At 43.2% G+C, this 27,977-nt stretch overlaps 1 protein-coding gene across 4 annotated transcripts in view; it reads left to right on the top strand.

Moving 5' to 3' along the window:
• Positions 1 to 2,789: 2,789 nt before the first annotated feature.
• rfx2 (regulatory factor X, 2 (influences HLA class II expression)) overlaps positions 2,790 to 27,977 on the top strand; it is a 221,387-nt gene continuing 196,199 nt past the window's right edge. For 2 of the 4 annotated variants that reach the window (XM_072244688.1, XM_072244691.1), the window contains exon 1: positions 2,791 to 2,878. The gene's annotated coding sequence lies outside the window, so the exon portion shown is untranslated. Of the gene's footprint in view, positions 2,879 to 3,263; positions 3,279 to 27,977 lie in introns of those variants that run through there. The other 2 variants (XM_072244689.1, XM_072244690.1) reach the window with 2 other exon arrangements.

The following is a 27,977-nucleotide window of genomic DNA, read 5'->3' on the forward strand; positions in this document are numbered from 1 at the left end:
GAATAGCATATTGCCTAGTCCCCCCACTAAAGTCACCATTGACCAAAAGCCCACTAAAATGCCATGGCAACAAGACTGGGTATCCAGTAGCAGCTGCAAGGCACAAAAACAGTCTCTACTTGCCCAAGGGTGAACAACCTATAGCAACCTATCAGCCACCCCCGACATTCACTCCATCCTTCTGCCATAGCACACTGCACCTGCGGTGCATACAATCCATAAAATGCACCGCTGTTGTTCACCAAAGCTACTTCCTAAATCCACAATCTCAACACGAAAAACGGCAAGGATAACGGCAGCATCTGCGGATTCAAGTCACGTGTTACCACTTAGAAACAATGTGAACAAAGATTTGTCATGATTCTAGGCAACCTCCTGAACAACACCATGGGCCACCTTCACCAGGTAAGAATGTGACTCACCATCAGCTTCTGAAGGGCAGTTAGGATGGCTGTGACAGCCCTGAGACAAATCTCAGAAGGCCCTCATCTCCACAGATTTTCTCCCTTCCTCCCTCAGCCGAATCTCCATCGCACCAGGTGCTGGAAACACTTGGTGAAACTGGGCTTTCAACTATCCGCCTTCATCAACCTTCAGCTCAATCTCCACCCCTGCCTGCTTGCCCCTTTCTCTGTTGGGACAGAGCAGCTCCTTCCCCACCAGGCCCGATGCCATCCCTCTCTACCACAACCTCTGCTCTGTGAGCAGCTGATGCATCAGCAGCTGACATCACCCAAGGACAGTTACAGGTGGGACAGCTGGAGCTAGGGATAGTTCCCAGAGGAACTTTATCCATATCCCATACTCATGGCTCAATTGGCTTCTCATAATGTATAATAGTGGGTGACACACCAACCTAAGGTGTATTACGACACCAACTCAGCATCAGCCAAGCATACCAAATACTTTTCTTCCAGAAAGCCATTCACCACCATCCCTTTCACAGTTGTGTCCCTAGTACTGTGAACACTAAAATACCCTGAAGAGGGAAACCATACGTCCATGAGCCAGTACTCATTAGATGATCAGAGGTTTGAGAGTGCTGGTAACTTTAAATTCCCGTGTGTCACTACCTCAGAAGTCCTGTCCTGGAACCATCATATAAATATTATTGTGAAGAAAGCACAACAGCACCTCCGTTTCTGGAGTCTGTGGAGATTCAACATGTTGCTGAGAAACCTTGGCAAGCTTCTATAGATGAGTGGTGGAAAGTGTGCTGACTGGCTGCATTACGGCCTGGTATGGGAACACTGATGCCTTTGAGTGGAAAAGCCTACAAAAGGTAGTGGATTCGACCCAGTACGTCACAGGTAAAATCCTCCCAACCATTGAGCACGTCTACATGAAACGCTACTGTAGAAAAGCAGCATCAGTCATCAAATATCCTCACCACCCTGGCCATGCTCGTTTCTTCCTGCTGCCACCAGGTAGAAGGTACAGGTGCCTCAGGACTCACAACCAGGTTCAAGAACAGTTACTACCCCTCAACTATCATGCTCTTGAACAAAAGGGGGTAGCTACACTCATTTAAGGACTCTTTTGTATTGTTATTTCATGTACATCATTTATTGCTATTTACTTATATCTGCATTTGCACAATTTGTTGTCTATTGATTCTCTTTACAGTTACTGTTCTATAGATTTGCCAAGTGTGCCCGCAGAAAAGGAATTTCAGTGTTGTATGTGGTGAAATATATGTACTCTGATAATAAACTTTGTATACCAGGCATCCTGCATAAGCAGTTATGTTCCTCTCCGTATTTGCTACAGTTTGGCCTAATACTTCATCCACAATTACCATAATTATGTTCTCCACCACATCCACCACACTGCTTTTTACCCCTATACACAGCTACTACGTGATTAAACTTCTGGAGGGGGTGGCACATAGACTTGAACCATAGCCTAAAATAACCCTATCGAGCAACTTTTTCATCAAAGTTAGCCATCACCAATACATTGTTGGAACTCCACCAAGAAACCCCTTTAAACATTTAGTACCTATGACTTTTCCTCGACTAAATTATTTTAAACTTGGTCCACCGGTACTTCTAGAGCAGGACTTCTCAACCTGGGTTTATGCCATGGACCAATACCATTAAGCAAGGGGTCCGTGGGCCCCAGGTTGGGAATCCCGGCTCTAGATGCAAATGCTCCTCAAAGCCACTGATGTTTAATATAATTCCTTGGTGTAACATTTCTTCCTCCCACAGCTTTTAACCCTAAAGCTTTCTCACGTTGTTTACTATCTTTACAAAACACCAGGAGTGTCCCATCTCTTAAAGAGATCTTCCACTCACAATATCTCATGGTGTTTTTTCAAATCCTCAGTTAATCTAATCTCACTGACATAAGAAACCGGTCCACATTCAAATCTCAGCAACACCTTACACTATTTTTTATTTACATCCTGTCTACTATCTCCATCACTGGATGATAAGGCGCTGCAACCCAACTCCGTTCCCCACCACCAAGTCCCCGCCCGTTCGCTACTTCCGTCCACACTGCCCCACAATCCCCCACGCCAGCTCCTGCGACCGTCGCCGCGCACCTGAACCGTGTCCTCATTGGCCAATGGGTATCCGTTGCTAGGACAATGACGAATTACCGCAGGAAATCAATATTTGGGAGGGGGACCGGAAGGTGTAGGAAATGAAAGTTTGACTGACGGCCCGACTAGCCAAATAAACGCAGACACCGGCGCGGAGCGCGAGACGGAAGACCAATAGAAGTACAGATTTTGAGGTGCATGGGCGGTACCACTGCGCTGCGGATGACGTGAGCGGAGATCGGTAGCAACTGTTGCCTTGAGAATAAACGCCATAGTCACGGTAGCCGTGGAGACTGTTACCCACCAACAGCTCGGGCCCGTAGCAAGGTGAGCACCGCTTCCCAGTCCGAGTCAGGCCTCAGCCATTTCCCAGGTTCTGCGCCGCCCCGGCGGTCGTTGTTGGCCGGGCTGGGGGGTGTCTCTGTGTCCCTCCAAAGCCATGTGCCGTCCCGCTCACTGTTTATCGCGTTCGCTGCAAAATGGCGGGTTGTTCTGGTCAGCAGTGAGTGGACGTGCCGCTCCTGGCCGGAGTCTGACTGAGGGCCCGGCTGTCGATCCTTGTTGACCGTTGTGTGTGTATGGGTCACAGAGTGAGCAGCCGCCGATCGGGATACGGGAGTGGTGGGTGGAGGCTCAGGGGAGTGGGCTATTACCAGCCAGACCGTTGACTTCACTGGGTAGTGGGTAGCGCCTACTGTATACTTCCAGTGCAAAGACCTGCTGCTCAGTAAGAAGTTGTCGTTGTTTCGTGTCGAAACTCTGTATCAGGACTTTCCAATTGCTTAATCTCCATGGATACTGCTCGACCCTCCGAGTTCCCTCAGTTTGTTTCTTTTTTAAAAAATCCTATATCCTAGTATTTGCAATCTGCCTTGTACCTGCTTGTGTTTCCAACCATTTTCAGAGTTTGACCCGGCACTGTTGTGTGAGTAGGCACGAAGCATCTTGCAATGCACAATGCCTTGTGTGGCTCAAATTGCAGGAAGCAAAGGATAATGTGTGAAGGATGCCTTCTGTATTATCTATGGGATTGCGAAGAACGGAATAAGGCTGTTTTTCTTATATTATATACTTAAATTAGGTCATAGATCCGAGGGTATGGTTTAAGAAATGACAAACACTAGCCATATGGTAAGCAGAAAAGCTTTAGATTGCTCAGTGTTGCAAATAGTTTCTTAAGTAGAGCAATGAAATAGCTCTAAAATAAAATAAATAATGGAACTTAATTTATAGATGTGACAGAGTGAAGGAGATGTAAAGGGTTGCTGGGAGATGTGGAGCAGAAGAGGGACTTGGGAGTGCATGTGCCCTGTTCCTTAAAGGTAGCAGGACTAATCAGTAAGGTAACATGTTTTCCTGTAAGTTGAGGCATAAATTATTAAGACAGTTATTCAAATACTGTACTGTCAGTAGACTGCAATGCAAGTACTTCAGTTCTAGTCACAACATGACAAGAAAGGTGTGATTCTAGAGTATGCGGATGTATTAAGCTATTGTCAGAATGCGTACTGAATAATTTCTTCAATAAAACAGTATAAATAAATCAGTTCTAAGATCTACAGACAAATCATCACAACACCGTCTGCGTCAGAAACCAGAAAAGGAAATGCGATTGTGTATGATCGTGAAACATACTTAACATGCCAACAAGGTAGAGGGTGACAACATCTTACGTACAGGTTAAATTCCTTCGTTCTAGTAGTAAAAGATGTGTGCACGCATGCATGGGTAGACCTTAGGAGGAATATTGGTTACAACAGATTGTGGGGCAATAAGGAAAAATGTTGAATTTATCTGGAACTTGCTGTGTTAGAAATAGAAATACATCACATTTGAACAATACTTGCATCTGTGACCGATGGGGCTAAGGACCTTGTACTGGATGTTTGGATTAGGCTTGGTAGCTCTTTTCGGACCAATATGGGTACAATAGGTTGAATGCCTTCGGTGGCTCTAATTTTGCCCGGCACTAGATAAAATAGTTGTATGAAAAAGATTGTGTGAGTGGCTATGGGTTTGTTTCTGTTATCTGCATTAATGATAATTTGTGGTCTTGAAAATTCTTCTACGTTTGAAAGGCCATATGCTACAACTCAATCCCTTGACTTCTGCCATGGTTAATTCAAAACTAAGATTCTCGGTTGGAAAGAGATCTAAGTAAATTCTGAGCTAATTTCAAGACTGCAGCTTGGTATCTGTTTGGCTTTCTCTCTTCATGCCTTGGCCATGCTTGCTCAAATATTAATTGTTTAACTTTGCAAACACGAGGATATCTGCAGATGTTGGAATTTCAAGCAATACACATAAAAGTTGTTGGTGAACGCAGCAGGCCAAGCAGCATCTCAACGAAGAGGTACAGTCGATGTTTTGGGCCGAGACCCTTCGTCAGGACTCGAATGTCGACTGTACCTCTTCCTAGAGATGCTGCTTGGCCTGCTGCGTTCACCAGCAACTTTTATGTGAATTGTTTAACTTGCTTTGTTTTGCTCCATAGGTCTACATAGAGTATTCTAAAGGTGGAAATTTTAGTGTAAAGTTAATGGAGATGCCTGGAACTTCTCAAGTGAAAGCTAAGGATGCAGAGTTTTGTGAGAAGGCAGGCTGAAAGAGAGAGCCAGGTCTCATAGTTTGTGAGACAACAGGAATAAATGTAGAATTAATGTGAATCTTTAAAAGTAAGTGAATTGAAAGTTATTCAAGAGCATTGAAAAGGAAGTAAAAACTGCCCAAATTGTAAATACTCAACTTGGGTAGCATAGGTTGAGCGAAAAGCAGAATGTATTTTGTTCAAATTATCTCTTTATTGGAATTGGTCAGAGTGGGAGAACAGTACAGAATTGAAGTGATAGGCAGGTGGAACTTTGGGTCACAGCTTCAGATCTAGCAGAACAGCGTTGCTAAACAGTCACTAATCTGTATATTACTTCTCCAATATAGAGTAAACCAGATTGTGAGCACGAATTTTGTACACTGCAAGTTAACTGCTGTTCTAATTTAAATGACCATTTGGATAGTAGGAAGGGCAGAGATACAAGCAGGTGTTGTATCATGCATGGTTGTGTGAAAGTCACTGTGAGAAAGATTAAAAAGCGTTGGTAAAGTGGTGCTCTGTGGAACTGTCTCTTTGGGGTATTGAAAGGGGAAGAGAATGCACATAATGATGGATCATTTGGATAATGGCAGAAATGAACAATAATCAACAAAACTACTCAGCCTGTGAAGCAGGCAAAATAGAATGGAGTCATTTCAGGAAAGACTGGAAGAGATGGGATAGAAAAAATTCAAAAATGACTCTTGTGGATAGATTTGTGAAAATGAGGCAAGGATGGAAGTTGATGACAAGTTGGCATACTCTTCGACACCATTGCTGTCAAAATGTCCTCTTTTTGCTCCACCAAACTTCCTCTCCAGCTTAGTTAACAGAAGTTCCAACTGCATCCATTTAGTTTCCCATACATCTCACTCACTCTACTCTATCCTAACCAACGATGTATTTCCTCTTGCTGTCACCTTTGGCCCTTCAACTTCTATACTTATGAATTGTCATTGTCCACATTAAGATTGTATTCTTCTCTACCTTGCCTATTCAAGTATCTATGTGCCCCCTTAAATACAGTGATTGTATTTGATTCCATCACTTCCTGAGACAAGACTTGTTTATATAAATATATGCCAGATATCAACCACACTATGTATGTATGTATTGGAAAAACAACTTAGATCATCCATCTTTAAATCTCCTTCCTCGCACTTTAAACCTAAGCTCTCTTGATTTTGATAACACAACTGTGGTTTAAAAATTCGATCAGGTTACCTCTCAGCCGCCTTCACTTTAGGGGAAGAAATGAGCCTACCAGCCTTTCCAATCTCTCCCCATAACTAATTTCCTCCAATTTATGCAGCATCATCATGAATATCCTCTACTGTCCAGCACAGCTACATCCTTCCTATAGTGTGACCAGAGCGGTACACAGAACGATGCAACCATTTGCAAATTACAACATAATGTTCCAAATTTAATATTCTGTGCCCTAGGTATTCCAAAAGTCTCTTTCACCACGCTAAGGGAACTAGAAACTTGTCTTGTTCATCAGAATTCATCAGTGCTTTATCATTTACAGCACCATTTCATGTCCTACTCTGTCTAACTTTACGAAATGTCACCTTGCGTTTGGGATTTAATTTCCATCTTTCAATATTCTACATAACCTTTCATTTCTGTCTTGCTCGCTTGTTCTTCTTTCTCGTTTCCACAACACAGCCCGTATTTATGGATCTGCAGACTTAGTAATCATGCCTCCAGTGTTCATATCCATCAATAACTGCAATTTCCCTGCCTTCAAAATTACACCACCACTTTTTTTTATTCTCAGTTTTGCTTTTGGCATATCGAAGAGATTTTTACTTCAACTATCCTTTGGTTCACTTTCCTATTTCTACCTGTACCCACTGCCCTTTTCATAGAACCTCCCCATGTAATTGCAGGGGAGGCAATATCTTCCCATTTGCCTCTCTCCTCAACATCTTGAACTGCCCAGAATGAGCAGAGATTTAATTGTATGTCTTCCAGTTTGGTGTGCTTAATTCTGTTCTTGCAATGCAATCTGCCCTCGACTGGGGAAAACAAAGGAACATTGGGCAATGACTTTGCAAAGTACCTCAGTCTGGTTTGCAGGGGTGATGCTCAGCTTCCGTCTACTTGTCTTAATTTTCCATCTTTATTCTGCTGTCTTCGGTATCGTGCATCAGTGTCGGCCAAAAGAAAGGCATTTCATCTTTCAACTTGGCACATTTATACCCCTCAGGATAGTACATTAATTTCACATAACCAGCTCTTCAGGTTTATTTTTAGAATCTTCTAACTCTAATACTTTGCTCCCCATAACTGCACACAGACCTCATAAATTTCCTGCTGACATTGAACAATAGCCCTCTAAGCAATCCCATTCCCCTGCTTCTCCGTAATATGTTCCTTCATGTGCCCAAAAAATCCCCTTAATTTTCCTACTATCTACTTACACCAGGGGAAAACTCCAGAAGAAATTAACCAGCCAGTACATTGTTTCAGGACTTGAGGAAACAGCAGCATTCAGAGGAGGCTCACATGGCTTTAAGGGAAAATGTACAAATTCCACCTGGGCAGCACTGGAGGTCTGAACTAAATCTGAGCTTTGTAGCTGTACAGCAATTGTATGTGTTATGGTACTAGAAATACCTGTTAAAATTAATATTTTTCTGAAATTGCATATTTTGAGTATCTGGTATATTCCTGCAACAATGGCATCTTGTATTTTCAACATTGCTTTTATTTTCTTCAACCTCTTTCCCCCCCCCCACTTCTCTTTTCATTTTTGCTTCCATTTGCATCTCTTCTAGGTTATCACTGTGATTAATAAGCTTTCATCATCATAACCTGTTCACTTCCTCTGGCCTTGCCAGTTAATTGATGTCTAAGCTGCTTGAGAAATCAATGTTGATCAAGTCAAGTACACTGCCCTTATCTACACTCTTGTAACCTCAAAAAGATTCTATGTGATCATTCACTAAATCTTCCTATTCTGACCTCAATGAGGCTTTATACTACCCTTCACATTTGATTCCAAAATTTACCACATTACTGAAGTTTAACGAGACTGTAAATGCTGCATTTTTGCCTTTTCAAACAGAAATATAATATTAGTAGTCTTCCAGTTTGCTGGTATCACTCCTGTTGACGGAGAATTGGAAAATGATGACCAGAGCTTCCACAGTTTGTCTATTTTCAATAACAGCATGGAAAATGTTTATGCTGATCTGGTGATCAACACATTGTTGAAGGCACTAAATCTCTTTATTACATTGTTATTTGACTGTGTCTAATCCAATGTATCACGCTCATGACAATGTCCGTGATTTTTGTCTCCACACGCAGCTGATCATTGCAAAACATCTTTTGATTTTAATTGCCAGTTTTTTTTTTAAATGTCCCTTTCCCACACTTTCTTGAATACTTTCAATTTCACCTTTTGACTTTCTATATCTTTCTAGGCTTTCTGCAGAATTGATTTTAAACTAACTGATGTACAGTTAACTTAAGCTAATAAGTTCTCCTATTGGCTGTACCTTTATTCTTCTTTTTGAATGTTTCCTATAGCTCTGACACTAATCTATCTTCAAGTACAGTTGCAAGAAAAAGTTTGTGAACCTGTTGCTATTACCTGCTTTTCTGCACTAATTGCTCGTAAAGTGTGGTGTGATCTTCATCTAAGTCACAACAATAAGCAAACACAATCTGTCTAAACAATCGTACTTCTTGTCAATACTGCGTACACCAATTAAACAATCACAGACTAGGTTCAAAAAAAGTATGTGACCTTCTAGGAGCCTTCTACAAAATTTGGAGTCAGGTGTTCCAATCAATGAGATGAGATTGGAGGTGTGGGTTGTTAAGGTGCCCTGCCTTACTTTAAGAAAAAAGACACACAAATTCACACTGACAGATCCTACTCTTCTCAGAAAAGCCTGCTCCAGCATTCTGGGTGATTTGATACCTACAGTGAAATCCAACAGCCAGGAAGGCAGTTCTGCCACACGACATGGAGAACAAAGGTGCGAGGCACAGAAGTAGTCGTGGTCATCCACTGTAACCAAGGAAGACCCCAGTTCTGATGCTTGTTCGTATCACTGGGCCTGGACCTCTGAGGTGAGAGAGTGGAACCGCCCATTGCAACAGCTTTTCCATTTCTTAAGAACTCTTCCCATAAAGGTTTCCTGTCATTGTCGGACACAACAGACAACAGCCACCACATTTTATAGCAACTGAAGTATACAGAAAATGATTCAGAATGAGGAAAAGACCTGTAGAGTATATAGATGTACACATCCACTGCAGATGACAACTCATGAATAATACACACAAAATGCTGGAGAAACTCTACAAGTCAGATACCTGAATAAGGACTGAGCCCCCTATTGGAAGATCAGAATTGGAAAGGAAGGGGGCAGAAACCAGAATTATATTGTTGGGAGAAGGGACGGAGTACTGTAAACGTAACTTTGCTGGATCAAATAATGACAACACAAAAAGATCGTGAGGACCACAGGCAGTCTATCCGTGTTAAGGCAAAAGGAAGATGTGGTGAGTGCAGATATGCAGGAAATAGAGAAGATGCAGGTGAGGATAATCAAAGGTAGAGGACTTCAAAAGCCCTTCAGAGCAACAAAGACAAAACAGCTAATATTGGCTGGTGAGCCTGATATTAGTGGACAGCGAGCTATTGCAGGGAAATGACCTACCACTAACTGGATGGATGAAAAAGATGATTAGGGATGGGCAGCATTGCCTTGTGCCATGTCTCACAAATCTGTTATAGAGTTATTTTGACGAGGTAACCAAGAGGATAGATGAGGGCTGCACAAGTGCACATTATCTTATGGAATTTATCAAGGACTTTGATAATGTCCTACATGGAAGCCTAGATTGCATGGATCAGGAGTATCTAGCTAATTGGCTCGATGGTGAGAAGCACTGGATGATGTGAAACGGTTATCTTTTCAGAATGGAGGCCTATGGCTAGTGGTGTGCCAAAGGGTTTGTTGCTGGGCCCATTGTTTATATAAATAATAAGCAGCAATGTGGATGAAAAATGTAAAGGCATAGTTACTAAGTTTGTAGACATTAAAACAGGTGATGCTGCAGACAGTGAAAGGGGAGGGGGAACCCTGATCAACTAAACACATGTTGGACAGGAATTGGTGAAGCCATATTTGGAGTAATGGGTGCAGTTTTAGTTACTCTGCTGTAGCAAATGTCATTAAATTGGAAAGAATGCAAATGTTTACAGGAATGTTGCCAGGACTTGAAGGCACAAGTTGGACAAGCCACTGTTTTATTCCTTAGACCATAGGAGGTGGAGAGATGACCTTACAGGTATATAAAATAATGATGGGCATAAATAGGGGAATGCAGTCAGTCTTTTCTTCCCCCCAGATAATGAAAAACTAAAGGGTATTGATTTAACATCAAAAGAGGAAAAAATTTAAAGAAGGATCAACCTCTTCATGCAGAAGGTGGTCAGTACAAGCTGCCAGAGGAAGAGGTTGAGATAAGTACATTGACAGTTAAATAACGTCTGGATAGATACATGTTTTGGAGGATTATGGACCAACCATGGACAAATGGAAATAGCATGGGAATCATGGTTAACATTGACAAATGGGCTGAAGGACCTGCTACTGTGCTGTATGATTATGACTCAAAAATTCAAACAACTGTTCATGCTTGTGAACGTGTTTTCCACAGCATCTTGCTTCCACATCACAGGGCACTGAATGGTTCCAAAACTCTTGTTTCAAATTTTAGCGGTTCAGCAGTAGGGATAACAACATTCTGCTTCCATTCTTTCTTGCAATTGTCAGGTATCAAGTGTTTCCACTTTCCCGGAAATATACGCAGATACAAACTTTGATTCACAACCTGACAACACTGCACCAGTCTCGTCCTTTAATTTTGGTCTAAGGATTGCTCACACCTTGGTGAATGCAGGCCATGAGGATTTAAAGGCACTCAGGAAGCTAGGTAAATGTTGACGGCCTTTGTTGAAATTTAACTCAGAAGGAACTCTTTGGGTAAAGAAACCAAAATATGAGAATTACACAGCAAACCCAAAACCTGAGTTATTGGAGTCCAAGTTTGTTAGCATCTCTGATGAAACTGCTCAATTTTTACCACAATCTATGAAACAATCGTATACTGTTAATACAGAGATGAAATAAAATTAATTTATTAATGAACTGCATTATATTTTTTGAAAGAAAACCTGTCAATAAAATACCACAGCTGAAATCTATTAGCAATCATGCTACTTTTCAATCTGGCATTAAACTTTGGTTCTTTGTATTTAAAGTAGAAACCTTATATTCATTTCGGTGTCATGCCATCAACTATCAAGTTGGAGAACAGAGACCATTTTCACTTCCACCAAAAATGAGATGTGGTTAACCTGTCCAAGTCAACTCCATTTTGTATTAGATGGGATAATAAAATTTTCCTCAGCATTCGGACATTGCAAGTCAAAATGTCAGAAAAGTCAGTCGCAAATCAGCAGCCATTCCCTCAACCAACATTATCTTAAAAATGCTGATTCTGTCAAGCATTTTCCAGAACATCACTATGAACACCCAATTATGCAATTACACAAATTATTTCAGGGTAACCACACCACCCCCCGGCTGCCCCATTCTCCCGAGACCAAACCCATCTCCCCCTATGAAAAAAAACATGCAACTTTCCTTGCTCAGGAAGCACCAGATTATTCCCAGTAGCAGGTGTCATAGATAGTGATGCAGTGCAGAGGAGCACCATGGTGAGACAGTTTAAATTCTCCAGGTGTAGGAACCAGATCCGAGGAAGTTCTAACCAGACAGATAATGCTTCGATAAGAAGAATTCCTTTATTTCAGCTCATCAAGGCAATGGAGGCCAAGCAGAGATTGAAAACAGTAAAACTGGAAATAAAAGCAAATAGATTAGTGAACACGTCTAGAAGGCTTACAACATGGAATAGTGCAGGAACAGTACTTCAGCCCATAAACCTGATACCAAATTAAACTACAGCAGAAAAATTCTGAATGAACTCAGCAAGTCAGGCAGCATCCATGGAGAGGAAAAAACTGTTTCAGGCCAAGACCCTTCATTAGGTTTAGAAAGGAAGGGTGAGGAAGCCAGAATAAGAAGGTGGGAAGAGCAGGAGTACAAACGAGCAAGTGATGGATGAGACCAGGTGAGGGAGAAGGTAGGTGAGAGAGGAGGGATGGGTGGAAGTGGAAGTTGGGGGGCGGGAGAAGAGAGAACAATTAAACCAAATAAAATGAATTCTCTACCGATCCACATTCTGACAACCTCTTTGGCACTTTCCTACCCGCTTCCACACTATCCCTAGCAGCCTGTTCAAGGCATCCACCACTCCATTAATATTGCCCCACACATCCCCTTTAAACTTTCCACCCCCACCCACCTTAAATGCATATCCTCTAGTGCTTGACATTTCTACCCCAGGTAGAAATTCTGACTGTGTACCCTATCTATGCCTTGTAATTTTGTGTAGGGCAACTTTTTTTTTGGAAAAAAAAGAGTGGTGGGTTCCTTAAACAGAGCCTAGTGAGGAAGCAGATATGATAGCGCCTTTTATGATGCTACTAGTCATTTGACTATGGATGAACCTCTGCATCCAACACCTCATTCTAGGTATCTTCACCAGGATCCTACACCAAACATATTATTTACCTCTGGCACACCACTTGCCTCTCCTCTCCTATCAGATTCCTTCTTTACCTTTCACTATCACCTTCCAGCTAGTCTTCCTTCCCCTTCCCACCTGACCTTTATATTCTGGCGCTCCCCCGAAGGGGCTTGACCTGAAACATCGACTGTTTATATATGTTTATAGATGCTGTGTTCTGTGTGTGTGTTGAGAGACACAAACCACATGCAGGCTGATGTGTACTTTAAATTGACACCAGTGTCAGCACAGACATCACGTCTAATACCATGAAACTTAAAGTTCACATTCAAGTTTAGTTTATGGTCATTCAGCTGTATACAGGTATACTGCCAAACAAAACAAAATACAGTACATATAACTTACACAGCACAAAGAATATTACCACAAAGAAATTAATAAGGTACATTTTAAAAAGTAAACATTGTATTGCTACTGGTGCTTCATAAGTGATGAGACCTGGGCGGTGGCAGGGAGTTCAGTCGTCTTGCGGTCTGGGGGAAGAAGCTGTTTCCCATTCTCAGTTCTTGTCTTAATGTTAATATACCTCCTGCCTGATGGTGGGGGTGGGGGGTGGGGTCATGGAGATTGTTGGATGGATGGGAGGGTGTCATTGGCAGTGCATACGTAGTGCTCCGGATAAATATCTCTGCTGGCTGGAAAAGAGATCCCAATGATCCCCTCAGCAGTTCTTGCAGTCCTTCGTGGGAAGTTGTGGTCAGATGTCTTACAATTTCTGTGACAGATGCTGGTGCAGCTGGTTGGGACAGTCTTGATCATGCTCACGTACAAATTGGTTAGAATGTGGAAGGAGAGGATCACTCAGCTCTTTCTCCTCAGGAAGTGGAGATGCTGCTGTACTTTCTTAACTAAAGAACTGGTGTTGAGGGTCCAGGTGAGACATGTTATGTGCATTCCCAGAAACTTGGTCTCCTAACTCTCTCCATGGAAGAGCTGTTTATGTGCTGTGATGAGTGGTCAGCCTGCACCATCTTAGTCCACAATTATCTCTTTGGTCTTGTCCACGTTGAGACTCAAGTTGTGCTTGCACCATTCTACCAGCAGCTCTTACCTCCTCTCTGCATGCTGTCTCATCATCACTGTGTTACCAGCAAACTTGATTCGGTTTGAACTGGATCTAGCAATGCAGTCATGCATTAGCAACATGAACAGCAGTGGTCTGAGCATGCAACCCTGGGAAGTGCTGGTGCTCGCTCAGGGTGATGAAGCTAGAGATGTTCGTGCTAATGTGGACTGACAGTAGCCTTTCTGTCAAGAAGACCAAGATCCCGTTAAAGAAAAGTCTTGAGATCCAATGAGGGCAGTTTACCCACGAGCTTCTGAGGGGTGATTGTATTTAATGCAGAGCTGAAGTTGATCAACAGCATTCTGAGGCACCATTTTCCAGGTGGGCAGGATGGAGTGGAGTGCTATGGCTATCATCAGTGGACTGATTTGAGCAATAAGCAAACTGGAAAGTGTCCAAAGTAGCAGGAAAATGGGACTTAATGCTATTTAAAGCACTTCATTGTTGAGATCAGTACCACTAGATGGTAGTTGTTGAGGTGGATGACTGTCACCCTTTTGGGTATTGGGATGATAGTGGCCATCTTCAAGCCTGTGGGGACAGTGAACTATTCCAGAGAGGTGTGAAGATCTCTGTTAGAACCTTAGTTAACTGGGCTAAACTGCCCTTCAGTTCATGCAGCTTTACATAGGCTAACCCTGGCTAGTGTCTTTCTTCCTTCCTCACATCCACTGCGGACACAGTGTGCCTACTCAGGAGCTGGGGTGGGGAAGGGGAGCCTTCCTTGCTAGCATTTCATTTTGTGCATCAAATAGAGTGTTTTAAAAAAAAAAACAACATTCACCCTATCAGGAAGAAAGGTGTCACTGTTGCTAAGACAGAGAGTGGACTTGTAGTCCTTTATGATCCGAATGCCCTGCCACATAAGTTCTTGTCCCTGATTTCATAGAAATGGCTGTATATTCTCTGATTAATCCTGTTTTGCCTTCCTGATGGCGACTAAAAGCATTACACCTGTTGACCTGGGAGCCATCTTGTCCCCCAATTTGAAGGCAGCATCCTGTTCACTCATCTGTGCCCGGACCTCAGTTTAACATCAGGTTTCATATCACTGGCAAATGTAGTGAAATTTACTGTCTTGCAGTATTAGTATACTGTAAGAAACCATGAAAAAAGATTTTCTGTAAGATGTATATAGTGACAGAGAACCCAGGTTTAAAAACACTCCGTTTGCATCTACAATCAGAGCAATGTAAATCAGAACAGCAAGGGTCAAGGTATTACAGGAAATGGTAAATGACCCAGGTATTGCAAGAAGGATATGAGCATGGATTAAGCAGTGGCTGATTGGCAGAAGGCAAAGAGTGGGAATGAGGGGAGCCTTTTATGTTAGTTGCTGGTGACCAGTGGTATTCTGCAGGGGACTGTGTTGGGACTGCTTTTTATGTTATATGTCAGTGTCTTCGATGACAGAATTAACAGTTTTGTTGTAAAGTTTGTGGACAATATGAAGGGACAAGTAGTTCTGAGGAAGTCGAGAGGCCACAGAAGGACTTGAACATATTAGGAGAATGGGCAAAAGTGGCAGATGGAATGCAGTGTTGGAAAGTGTATGGTCATGCACTTTGGTAGAAGAAATGAAAGGCAGACTCAATGGGCCAAATGGCTTAATTATGCTCCTATATCTTATGGTCTTGTCTAAAACAGAATTTGCAACAGAAAAATACACTGCAAGGTTCTTTGTGTGAAATATAACTGACATGACTATAACATTCTGTCACTTATCTTTCTTGCCTTTATCAAAAGTATACATGGTACTGGCCTGGGGTGCTTCACTTAAATTCATTGTATTTCCAAGCAAATATTTTTTTCCACGATAATTTTGTGTTGGCCTCATCTCCTGCAGATTTGGCTGACTTTAGCAAGCCTCTGGTGAAACAGCTTTTTAAACATTTTCTAAATGCCCAATTAGCTTAGAAAGTTTCTTAATGTGATATTTTTTTCTACAGTCTGTGCTGTGTATTGATTGACAGTGATGCTTGCTGGGGCCAGTTTCAAGTGACTTTTGTGTTGTTATATCTGGGAACTGTTTTACTTTTAACATCATTTATACGGCACATATCTTTGTCAGGGAAATTGGCTCGAATCAAATGGTGTTTTCTGTCTCTACTCCAAGGCACTAAGTACCTTCCATTGTACTTTTCTATTGCAAATTCTTTTTTGACTCTTGCTGTTCTGCTTTACATTGCTCTGATTGTAGATGTTAATGTGATTTCAAACCTGGGTTCTCTGTACTCATGTGGTTATTGTTTGTGAAGAGGCTATTTTAAATTACAGGTTTCCCTTGTCATCCGAAGGTAGAGCGTTCCTATGAAACGGTTCGTAAGCCGAAATGTCGTAAAGCGAAGAAGCAATTACCATTTATTTATATGGGAAAATTTTGTGAGCGTTCGCAGACCCAAAAATAACCTACCAAATCATGCCAAATAACACACAAAATCTAAAATAACAGTAACATATAGTAAAAGCAGGAATGATATGATTAATACACAGCCTATATAAAGTAGAAATAATGTATGTACAGTGTAGTATCACTTACCGGAATTGGAAAAGCGCTGAGCACACTGATGATGGTGTGTTAGACTTGTCGGAGTTTGTGTGGTGCAGTGACCCCCCACCCTCCAGGCCGCCGAGCGATACATTGCCGCGAGGCACGCAGGAGTCCAGCGGTAGCCGGGAGGCACACAGCACATCTTTAAGAAAAAAGCCGAAATAAACATGCTAATTAATTAGGTGCCGCCCGACACGTAATTGTCGACTCAGATCAGTGCCGATTGCCATTGCATTGCCTCTGATCTGGGCTGACAGTTACGTGTGGGGCGGCACCTAATTAATTAGCATGTTTATTTCGGCTTTTTTCTTAAAGATGTGCTGTGTGTCTCCCGGCTACCTTTGCATCCTCCACGAATCGGTACAGTATCTGTCCGCAGCCTGGGGGTTGGGGCGGTGGGACACGGGGGTGTCATCTCATCGTCTGTTTCCATTAAAGCAGGTGGCTCATCTTCTCCTATGACTGCCCGCCTCGATGTCAGAAGGTCGAGATTCATTGTCTGCTGTGGCTGATGTGGAAGACTTGCTTGACTGCATTTTTCTATCATACAGTTCTTCATAAGGACTGAAACCATCTTACAAATATCCCCTAAACTGACGTACCCTTTCAAAATTAAAGTCGTACTTTATCATTGCAGCGAAAATCTCACGCAGTGGCTTCACGTTCATTTCACTACTGCATTTGGTTTCGATTGTTATCCTTTCCTCTTCCAATTGCATCAGCTCTTCATCTATCAGTTCTTGGTCATGGGATGCCAAAACCTCTTCAACATCATCTTCGTCAGCTTCCACAAGTCAAACTCACTTTGTCCTTACTTCGTTCACCATGATCAAAACGCTTAATTATGTCTAGTTTTACGCTAAATGTAACACCCTTACGAGCTCTTTCAGGCTTTTCCAATACCTCAGACACATCTTGCTAATGGCTGCTCAATGCAACATGTTAAAGCAATGCCGTTCCGAATCCGGGGGAGCGTGGCTGCTCGGGGCGTGTGGGGCTTTTTATCGCACGCTGATTTTTTTCATAACAGTGAAAACACCTTCTGAAAGCGAAAATTGTACTAATGTAGGTCTTTCGTAACAGTGAGGTTTCGTAAAGCGAATGCTCGAAAAGCGGGGGACACCTGTATATTGGTTGCTTAGAATTGGACTTATATTTTCTCTGGCTTGGGCTTTTAATATGGCATATAAAATAAATTTGGATGCAAGCCAAATGATGAGTTAGATGTTTTCCTTTCCACACAGATGCTGCCTAAGCCAGTGAATATTTCTAGCAATACTGTTTACTTAAAAATGAAAAATTATATATAGGTACTTCTGGCATACAAGCCAAATGTTTGAGAATACAGCTGGTCTCTTAATGTGATCAGCAGTTAAATATTTGTGTCAGTGTAACCTGTGCCACTGTAAATGGATTTGTGTTTATTTTAGCTCACACTTATAATGAAGGAACCAATATCAAAGTATGCCTTATTGTATTGCTTATGTTTAAAATCTATTTCTTAAGTTTGTTATAGCTGGGGTAAGCTTCCACTATAAAATGCTCCCAATTGCGTGCGTCTCAAATAGCCTATGGTTTTCACATGTGGCTTAGCTGCTAAGCCTGGCGGAATAGTTTCTGCTGACAAGAGAAGGGGGAAAGAGGGGTTGCTGGCACCTTAAAACCAATTGTTTCAGGCAGATGGTGCTTGTCAACTGTGGGTGACAGCTCATATAGAAGGAAAACTGATCTCAAACCTCTGCTGTCTTGAGCTAATACCCACTCATGGAGAAGTCTTTGGGAATAAATCCTGAGGAAAAATCCAGAGCTGGAAACCCTACATTTGAGTTCAACGCTGACTGGCAACTCCTGCGATGCCACTGGTACCAAATTGCAATGGTCCCTGCCATTCTGTTAGATTCATCAGCTGCATGGAGAGGGGAAGTATGCAACATGGGCAACAGCTTACTCTACATATCGTACTGCCCTGGTTTGTGTATCACGTAGACAGCTGGGATGCAACATCCATGGTTGATCCAGACCAACAGAGGGCCTCGGCAGATAAGTAACTAACATTTGAGAAGGTAAAAGAAGTGATGGACATCAGCTGCTTAATATTTTAATTTGCTTAGGGAGGTACATTGTAATACACCTGAAAGCCCATGCCCATTTGTTGGGAGAGGAGTATATAGCTTTGTTCTCAAATATGTTTGTAATGTAATGCCATTGCTGCTTATTGAAGTGTTCAGCATCGTGAAAAGGCAAGTCAGTAGCTTTCCTGCTTAAATCAGGATTACTACTGGGTGGCTGCTATTTTTCTCCATGCTATACAGCAGTTTTGTGGTGTTGTACTGCAATGAATCACTGAATAGGACAAGAGCTACTTTTTCCATTGGGTGCACACTCAAGATGAAAAGGGAAGATCTTCATGGCAGTTTTTCGGAGTTAGACCGCGACCAATCACTGAGCAGATTCATTAGAAAGGATGAATAAAAATAACACAAGCGCAAGCAGAGTGGCCATTGTTGTGAGTGGGTCAGTGTTTGGAGTGGCTTTGTCTTATCAGGCTTGGGTAAGTTTCACTTTTTATTCTTAAATTCCTGGTCTGTTAGGGCACAGTGCGTTGAGAGTGGCTCCAAGGGTAGTGTTTTGTACTGTGTGTTGGATGTGGGAACTCTGGAAGACCTCCGATCTCCTGGATTAAAAACATCTACACCAGGTGCACCGAGCTGCAGCTCATTGACCTTCGACTCATACGGGACAATGAGGAGCTGATATATGGAAGCTGCAGGGAGATAGTCACCTCCAGGTTGTAGGTGACTGGTAACTAGGTGAGGTGTCAGGAAGGGAAATGCACAGCCTGTGCAAAGTGCCCCTTTGGTCCTTCTCTTCAGTAGTAGATATATCGTTTACTACTGAAGGTACCGTTGAGGGGGATGAGTCACTGTGACCACGTCTCTGGCGGTGAGTCTGGTGCTGTGCCTCAGGTGAGAAGAGGTGAAGAGGACTGCAGTGCTAGTAGGCGATTCCATAGTCAGAGGAGCAGGGACATGATTCTGTGGGCATGATAGAGACACCTGGATGATATGGTTCCTCCCCGGTGCCAGGGTCATGGATGTCTTGGGTCGGGTCCTTGGCATTCTGGAGGGGGAGGGTGAGCAGCCAGGAGGCTTGGTACATATTGGTACAATGAAAAGGTGGGGAGGTCCAGAGGAGAGATTTTAGGGAGCTAGGTAGAAAGTTGGAAACCAGGGTCTCCAGGGTAGTAATCCCTGGATTGTTGTCTCTGCCATATGCCAATGGGAGTAAAAAAAAAATGATTTGGCGGATGAATGATGCGTGGCTGAGGAACTGGTGCATAAGACAGTGATTCAGATTTGTGGATCATTTGGATCTCTTCTGGGATAAGGTACAACCTGTACAAAAGGTTTACACCTGAATTCGGGCCGGTGGGGGGGGGGTGGTGCGCAAGATCCTTGCGGGCAGGTTTGCTAGAGCTGTTCGGGAATACTTAAACTAATTTGGCGGGGTTTGAGAAACTGAGTGGTGCTGAGGATGTGGTCATTGGTTTACAAGCAGAGGCAGTGTGTAGTGAAACTGAGTAAGGAGAGGCTAATGGGGCAAAATTGCAGTTAATAGGACGTCAGCGGGTCCGACAGGCCTGTCAACCTTGTCAGCGTCTATGCCCCAACCCTCTACTCTACACAAGACACAAAGGACAAGTTCTACGACCAGCTCTCAATGATGATACAGGAGATGCCAAGTCAGGAGCAGTTGCTGCTACTTGGTGACTTCAACGCCAGAGTGGGCACCGACCACGACTCCTGGCCAAGCTGCCTGGGGCGGTATGGGATTGGCAGCATGAATGACAACGGGCAACGACTGCTCGAGCTTTGCATGCTCCACGAATTGTGTGTCACCAACACCTACTTCCAGACCAAGGCTCAGCACAAAAGTGTCCTGGCGGCATCCCCGCTCCAAACACCGGCAGACCTGATAATCACAAGACGCCGTCACCTGAGAAACCTGCTCATGACTCGCTCCTTTCAGAGTGCCGACTGCGACGCGGATCACTCTCTGGTTTGCTGCAACATCAGACTTCGGCCGAAGAAGATGCCTCCAGGCAAGCAGCGCATCGATGCCAGTAAAACACAACACCCAGACAAAGTTCATCAAGTCACTGGAGGGTGCTCTCCTTGCAGACCCAGCAGAAGGAGATGCTCAGCAGAGATGGGACTCTCTCAGGGACACTATCCACAGCACTGCACTCAAGGCCTTCAGGAAGAAACGGGGCAAGATACAGGACTGGTTTGAAGCGAGCTCAAGTAAGCTCACCGCTGTCATCGAGGTAAAGCGTGTTGCACTACTAGAGCACAAACGCCACCCCACCCAGGCAACACTGCAAGCACTAAGGACAGCAAGAAGCAAGGCCCAGGAAACAGCCAGACGCTGTGCAAATGACTACTGGCTACAACTATGCGAAAGCATTCAGTTATCATTTGACACAGGCAACATCCGTGGAGTGTACAAGGTGATCAAAAAAGCCATCGGGTCAACCCAGAGCAAGACAGCACCATTGAAAACCATAACAGGCGAGACTATCAATGACAAAGGCAAGCAGATGGAGAGATGGGTGGAGCATTACGCTGAACTCTTCTCCAGAGAAAACAGCATCTCGGACAGTGCGCTAGACACTGTGGAATGTCTGCCTGTCATGGAGGAACTTGATACATTGCCGACTACCGAAGAGCTGAGTAAAGCCATCGACAGCCTGCCCACTGGGAAGGCACCAGGATTGGATGGTATTCCACCAGAGGCCATCAAATGTGCAAAGGGCGTCCTGCTAAACCACCTGCATGAACTGCTGTGCCAGCGCTGGATAGAGGGGGCAGTGCCACAGACATGAGAGACTGCATCGTCGTCATATATAAGAACAAAGGGAACAGAAGCGACTGTAATAGCTACAGGGGAATCTCCTTGCTGAGCATCGTTGGGAAGGTCTTCGCCCGCGTGGTCCTGAACAGACTGCAGAAAATATCCGAAAGGGTGTATCCCGAGTCTCAGTGCGGTTTCAGGTCGGAACGCTCCGCAATCGACATGATCTTCTCCCTTCGACAGCTGCAAGAGAAATGCAGAGAGCAAAGACAACCACTCTATGTTGCTTTCATTGACCTTAGGAAGGCCTTCGATCTCGTGAGCAGAGACGGCCTGTTCAAAATCCTCGCCAGGATTGGTTGTCCCCCGAGGCTCTTCAGGATAGTTCAGCCATTCCACACAGACATGAAGGGTGTCATTCAGTTCAACGCTGTTCTTCGGAGGTCTTCAACATCCGCAGAGGTGTGAAGCAGGGCTGTGTGCTTGCCTCCACCCTGTTTGGCATCTTCTTCGCAGTCATGCTGAAGCACGCCTTTGGAACATCAACTGATGGTGTCTACCTCCACACCAGATCGGACGGGAGGCTGTTCAGTCTGTCCTGGCTGATGGCAAAAACCAAGGTTTGTGAAGTACTCATCAGGGACATGTTGTTTGCAGATGACGTGGCACTGGCAACACACTCTGAAGAGCAACTGCAACGCCTCATGGACAGCTTCTCAAGAGCTGCCAGCACTTCAGCTTGACCATCAGCCTGAAGAAAGCTAACGTGTTGGGCCAAGGCGTTGAGCACCCCCCTGCCATAACCATCAACAACTACAAGCTGGATATAGTTCACGAGTTTACATACCTTGGCTCCCCCATCATGGACAGCCTCCCCCTAGACCCCGAGATCAACAGACGGATCGGACGAGCAGCCTCAACATTCGCCAGGCTGACAAAGAGAGTCTGGGAGTTCAGAAAGCTGATGACGCACACCAAAGTTGCAGTCTGCAGGGCCTGCGTCCTCAGCACACTGCTTTACGGCGGTGAGACCTGGAGCCTCTACTACGGATAAGAGCGGCGTCTCAACGCCTTCCACCTTCGCAGCCTGAGACACATCCTGGACATCATGTGGACTGACCGAGTCACCAACAATGAGGTCCTGGCCCGCGCCCAGATACCCAGCCTCTTCACCCTGCTCCAACAACGCCGTCTCTGCTGGCTGGGCCACGTGCACCGCGTGTCAGACAGGAGGATCCCGAAAGACCTTCCGTATGGGGAACTGGCCTCCGGCAAGAGAGTACAAGGCGACCCCATCTTCGTTTCAAAAACATTTGCAAGAGAGACATGAAAATGAACGTCGAGAGATGGGAGGACATCGCAAGCGATCGCTCTCACTGGAGGTTGGAACTACACAGAGGTCTAAAAAGAGGAGAAGAGAAGCTGAAGCTTGCTGCTGAAGAAAAGCACACTCGTCGGAAAAACAGCACCAAGACAACACTGGAGGACAGCGCCTTCAAGTGCAGTCGCTGCAGCCGAGACTGTCACTCCCGTGTGGGACTCTACAGCCACAACAGACGCTGCTCTAACACAGACTGAAGCAGGACCTTCCAGGCACAGATCCATGGTCTCGCGAGACTAACGGATGCCACCACCAGGATGAGTTGCAATGTTAAGGCAGATAAGATCGAAAAGGGTGAAAACAGGACTGAAGGTGATGTATTTTAATGTGTACAGTATATGAAATAAAGTAGATGAACTTGTAAACATGTTTACAGATGGCATGTATGACGTTGTGGGCAGCACCGAATCGTGGCTAAAAGAAGATTATAGCTGTGAGCTTAATGTCCAAGGATACATATTATATTGAAAGGACAGGCAGGAAGGTAGAGGGGATGTGGTGGCTCTTGGTTAAAAAATGAAATCAAATCATTAGAAATGTAGGGTTGGAAGTTGTTGAATTGTAGGTAGAGCTAAGAAACTGCAAGGGTTAAAAACTCCCTGATAGGTGTTATATATAGACTCTCTTCCCCACCCTCCCACCACAACAGTAGTAAGGATGTGGTCTACAAATTACAGTGGGAGATAGAAAATGCATGGTAAAAGGAGAATGTTACAATATTCATGCACTGAGATTGGGGAAAGCCGGGGTTAAGGTGGATCCCAAGAGGAGGAATCTCTAGAATGCTCTTTGGAGCAGCTCTTAGTTGAGCCCACTAGGGGATCAGATATCCTGGATTGGGTGTTGTGCAATGAACCAGACTTTATTGGAGAGTTTAAGGTAAGGGAACCCATTTGGGGAAAAGCGATCATAACCTGATAGAATTCACCCGACAAATTGAGAAGCTAAAGTCAGATGTATTAGGATTACAGTGGAGTAAAGCGAATTGCAGAGGACTGAGAGAGGAGTTGGTCAGAATTGATTAGAAAAGAACACTGGCAGGGATGACAGCAGCACATCTATCGGTGGGAAGTTAGAGGATTGGGAAGCTTTTAAGAACTAACAGAAGGTAACTAAAGTCATTAAGAAGGAAAAGATGGTTAGGGTCAGCCAAAAGTTTCTTCAGATACACAGTATAAAAGAGGCGAGAGTAGATATCTGGTTGCTGGGAAGTGATACTGGAGAGATACTAACAGGAAATAAGAAAAGGAAGAAGAGAATGCATCAGTTTTCACTGTGGAAGACACTAGCAGTATGCTAGGAGTTCGAGAGTGTGAAGGGCAGAAGTGAGTGAAGTTACCATTCTTGGGAAGGTGAAAGATGTGAAGGTAGGTAAGTCACCTGTACCAGATGGTGTACACCCTGGGGTTCTGAAGAATGTAGCTGAAGAGATTGTGGAGGCATCAGTCATGAGCTTTCAAGAATAAATTGATTCTGGCATGATTCTGGAGGATTGGAAAATTGCTAATGTCACTTACTCTTCAACAAGGGAGAGGGGTAGAAGAAAGGAAATTATTGGCCAGTTGGTCTGACCTCAGTGGTTGGGAAGATGCTGGAGTCGATTGTTAAGGATGTGGTTTCAGGTTACTAGGAGGCACAGGATGAAATAAGCTGTCGTCAGCATGGTTTCCTCAAGGGAAAATCGTGCCTGACAAATCTGTTGGAATTCTTTAAAGAAATAACAAGCAGGATAGACAAAGGAGAATTGGTGGATGTTATGTACTTCGATTTTCAGAAGGCCTTTGACAAGGTGCCACAGATGAGGCTGCTTAACAAGCTAAGAGCCCATGGTATTACAGGAGCGATACTAGCATTGATAAAATGTGGCTGATAGGCAGGAGGCAAACAATGGTGAATAAAGGGAGCCTTTTCTGGTTCTACAGGGGTCTGTGTTGGACTTCGATGGCAGAATTGATGGCTTTGTGGCAAAGTTTGTAGACGATACAAAGATGAGTGGAGGGGCAGGTAGCTACAGAAGGATTTGGACAGATTAAGAGAATGGGCAAAGAAGTGGCAGATGGAATACAGTGTCAGGAAGTGTACGGTCATGCACTTTGGTAGAAGAAATGAAAAGGTAGAAAATGGAGAGGAAATTCAGAATTCTAAGGAACACTTTTTTTTTTGGGAGTCCTTGTACAGTATCCCCTAAACATTAATTTGCAGATTGAGTCAATAGTGAGGAAGCGAATGTTAGCATTCATTTCAAGAGGACTAAAATATAAAAGCAATGATGTAATGTTGAGGCTTTACAAAGCACAGGTGATGCCTCACTTGAAGTATGTGAGCAGTTTTGACCTTTAAGAAAGAATTTTGGAGCCATCTGATTTGCACATTTTAGCTTTTATGTCTCTTATGGCCTGAAGGTCGCTTTTGCTTAACTGGAAAGCTGTGGCCCCTCCTGTTCATGCCCAATAGTTACGTGATGTGATGTCATGTTTAAATTTAGAGAAGATTCGATGTTCAATCTTTGAATCTAATCAAGACTTTCAAATATTGTGGGGACCTTTTCTGAATTATTTTCAAAACCTTTGATTTGCTGTTAAAGCACAGATGATGACTAACAATCTTTTTTCTTTTTTTTACTAATCAGCTTCGGTCTTGGTAGTGGGTTAGATTTTTTTAATATAATAAAATTATTTTTCAATGTTATGAATTAATTGCCTTGAACGAATATAGGGTAAGGAGTCTTTATATGCGATTTAGTTTAATGTATTGGCATTTTTTTCCTGTACTCTATTATATATATAAATTAATTAAAATATTGGAAAAAAAAGAATGAATCTGGTGAAACTGGAGAGGGTTCAAAGGAGATTCACAAAAGTAATTCTGTGATTGAAAGGCTTATCATGTGAAGAGCGTTTGATGGCTCTGGGCCTGTACTCACTATAATTCAGAATGAAGGGGTGACCTCATTGAAATCTATCAAATGTTGAAAGACCTTGATAGAGTAGATGTTTCCTATGGTGGGAGTGTGCAAGACCAGAGGACACAGCCTCAGAATAGGGGAACATCCATTTAAAACGGAGATGAGGAATTTCTTTAGGCAGAGGGTGGTGAATTTGTGGAATTCTTTGCCACAGGTGGCTGTGGAGGCCAAATCATTGGCGATATTTAAGGTAAAGGTTGATAGAATCTTGATTAGTCAGGGCAGGAATTGAGATGGAAAGTCGGCAGGAGATGGGGCTGGGAGGAAAAAGGAATTAGCCATGATGAAATGGCGGAGAGCTTGATGGGCCATGTGGCCTAATTATGCTCCTATATCTTATGGTCTTGTCTGTTCTAGATGTGTAAATTGCCCAAATTAAAAATTAATTTGTGCTAATTTCATCAAAGCACCAGTTTAAGGGCATATTGTATTGCTTAATTTTAATCCAATATATCTTTGATTGAAACAATCTTGTTAAATTTCTACCACCAGCAAAGTCTGAATGAGACTGCACATTGCACAGCTCTTTAAGATTTGATAAGGAATGATTAACAGAATCGCGTTTAATATGTTGTGTAATTTGTACATTGCAATACATAATACAAATTAAATTACAATAACTGGTATTTATACAAAACAAAATTAAAGTGGTGCAAAATGTGGGGGAAAATACTGAGGTAGCATTCATAGGTTCATTATCCATTCGGAAATCTGATGGAGTGGAAGAAGCTGTTCTCGAAATGTAGAGTGTGTGTCTTCAGGCTCCTTCCTGTATTTCCTTCTTGACGGTATCAATGAGAAGAAGGCATGTCCTAGGTGATGGGGATCCTTAATAATGTCGCCTTTCAGCCTTTTTGAGGTATTGCCTGTTTAAGGTGTCTTGGATGCTGGGAAGTCTAGTGCTCATGGTGGAGCTGGCTGAGTTTACAACTTCCAGCTGCTTTTTCCTGATCTTGCGCAGTGGCCCCTCCATACCAGATGGTGATACATCTGTAGAAATTTGCTGGAGTTTTTGGTGACGTACAAGTCTCCTCAAACTCCTAATGAAATATAGCTGCTGTTGTGCCTTCTTTGTAATTACATCAGTATAGCCCAGAATAGATCCTCAGATGTTAACACTTGAAACTGCTCAGCTTTTCCACCATTGCAAGTACTGTCATCCTTGAAGTTGTCCCTTACTCCAGTCAATGTCATCAGTATTATGCTCAAGAGGATAGAAAAATATTTTGCAAAATATAGGCATCTGGCTATCTGTGGAAAACCTGTCCAGCAACATTGTGTGCCAGACTGTGTGTATGCATTTTTTTGATGAAGAAGGAAAAAGTATACAAATAATCAGAATTTGATAATGAAAATAACATGCTGGAAAATCAAAAGACAGTGCTGGATATGTTGATTAATTTGTATGAATTATAAGGCATATTAGATTGGGGAATGATTAGAGAAGAAAATTTACTACCTGAGGAAAGCAAGAAGACTATTGGTGAAGAGGTAATTCAAGGCACATAGCAGTTAAAAGGGGTGAGGTGATCAGCATATTGGGTGGGAAAATAATTTCTTGAGGTTTGGAGGGGAGGGATGAGAGAAAGCACCATTTCCTGTGATTTATCAGGGGCTAGTAGGTTGAGAAAAGCATGAATAAGTAATTCCAGAAACCCTATCATTTATAGGGTATTCTGAGACAGTATTCATATTTGGAAAGCCAATGACTGGGGGTAATCAACACAGTTTTGTGCATGGTATATTCTGTCTCTGTCATGGTATTTTTGAGTTTTTGTTTACAGAGGTGGCAGAGGATTGAGGGCAGGGCAATAGATGAGCATTGGCTAGGCTGTTGACAAGGTACCTCATGGTAGTCCGGTCTGGAAGGTTAGATCACATGGGATCCTGGATGAACTGGACAAATAAGTACAGATTTTGCTTGATATGAGAAGGTGGAAAGTAGTTGTAGAGAGTTGTTTTTCAGATTGGAGGCCAGTGACATGCCATAAGAATCAATACTGAATCCACTGTTTGCCATGTACTGTTCATTAAATGAGAGTTGGATGAGATTGTAACTGGCGTGGTTGGGAACCTTGTGGAGACACCAAAATTGGTGGTATAGTGACAGTGAAGAAGATTGTCTAAGATTATAATGGGATCTAGTTCAATTTGAAAATTGGCTATAAGGTATGATAAATGGAATTTAATTCTGATAAGTATAGTGTTGCACTTTGGTAGATGTTAAACCAGGATAGAATTTGTACAGTAAATGATGGGACTCTAGGTAGCAAAACTAAAGGATATAACTGTACAATTTCCTGGAAGTGGTGACATAGGCAGACAGGGTG

The sequence above is a fragment of the Mobula birostris genome, chromosome 26 (assembly GCF_030028105.1).
Source record: "Mobula birostris isolate sMobBir1 chromosome 26, sMobBir1.hap1, whole genome shotgun sequence".
In the NCBI taxonomy this organism is placed as follows: domain Eukaryota; kingdom Metazoa; phylum Chordata; class Chondrichthyes; order Myliobatiformes; family Myliobatidae; genus Mobula; species Mobula birostris.